Source organism: Myotis brandtii, unplaced genomic scaffold (assembly GCF_000412655.1).
Source record: "Myotis brandtii unplaced genomic scaffold, ASM41265v1 scaffold439, whole genome shotgun sequence".
NCBI lineage: Eukaryota > Metazoa > Chordata > Mammalia > Chiroptera > Vespertilionidae > Myotis > Myotis brandtii.
The window spans coordinates 867029-868379 of record NW_005366783.1 but is presented as its reverse complement, the minus strand read 5'-3'; the positions used below and the strand labels follow the sequence as shown (position 1 = coordinate 868379).

The 1351-nt window shown below is 35.3% G+C and overlaps 1 non-coding gene across 1 annotated transcript; it reads right to left on the bottom strand.

Moving 5' to 3' along the window:
- Nucleotides 1–1018: 1018 nt before the first annotated feature.
- On the bottom strand, nucleotides 1019–1091 carry TRNAK-CUU. Its single transcript has one exon. It is a non-coding gene; the product is annotated as a tRNA-Lys (tRNA).
- Nucleotides 1092–1351: the final 260 nt, after the last annotated feature.

The following is a 1351-nucleotide window of genomic DNA, read 5'->3' as shown; positions in this document are numbered from 1 at the left end:
TCCATGATTCTCTCTCATCATGGATGTTTCCCTCTCTCTCTCCCTCTTCCTCTCTGAAATCAATAAAAATCTATTTAAAAAAATTTTTAATCTGAGTTTTGCTAGTGGTTTAGTAATCATCAGCAAGACAGTACGTCTTCAGGGTGTTCTGTGAGGGACGGGAGGTCCATGGTAATTATTTATTTTTTCCAAAAACAAGTTTCACCGGAAATGAAGAGGGATGAGGGAACGGAGAAATGATGTCACGAGGGAGCAATCACACAAGATCAGGAAGTGAGACATCTTGCAGGACAGCTGGCCGAGTGGCGTACACAAGTGTTATCTTTGTTTTCTTACAAGTGTTATCTTCTTAGAAATGACGTTTTTTGGGTTTTTTTTTTTAAGTAACCAATATTTTCCTACACCAGATAACCTTTGCTTATTTCTTTCTTTCTATTTATTTGCTTATTTATTTGTTTGTTTGTTTATTTATTTTAACCTTTGCGTATTTCTATTTATTTATTTTTATGTATTTATTTATCTATTTACTTTAACCTTTCCGTATTTCTTTCTTTCTATGTTTTATTTATTTATTTTAACCTTTGCGTATTTTCTTTTTATTCATTTATTTATTTATTTTAACCTTTGCGTATTTCTATTTATTTATTTTTTATGTATCTATTTATTTACTTACTTATTTGCTTATTAATGTATTTTGACCTTTGCGTATTTCTTGCTTTCATTCTTTTTATTTATTTATTTTCCTATTTATTTATTTATTACGTATTTATTTTTTTACTTACTTATTTGCTTATTTATTTACTTGGACCTTTGCGTATTTCTAAGATGAGCTGTTCTCTGTTTTCATGGGTTCCCTCTTCACCAGTTCCTTTCGTCTTAATAGTGTGTTTTTTTTTTTTTTAATGTCTTGAATCGTTGGAAAAAGAAGAAATCCCGGATGAGGTCTGAGATCGAACTGGGGAAGGAAAAGATTAAAAAATAAAAATTAAAAAAAAAAAAAATGAGAAAAAGAGCGAACCGCCCAACGTGGGGCTCGAACCCACGACCCTGGGATTAAGAGTCCCATGCTCTACCGACTGAGCTAGCCGGGCAGGTGGCGGCCTTGCTCGCTTCTAGGTCTTTTCAAAGGATCATGACTCACTTCCTCCAAGACTGACATTGTTTTTGGTCTTAGTTTGGGGTTTTGTTTTTTTGTTTTTTTTCTTTGTTTTTCTCTTTTGGGGGGGGATCAACTTTTTTGCTTTTTTTCCTTCTCAGCCTTTTGCCCCGTTTTGCGCGCACAAACACTGTTTCCTCGACCCCCCAAGCGGCCCCCTTGCGGTCGGAAGCGCCCGGTGGGTGCAGGAGGTCC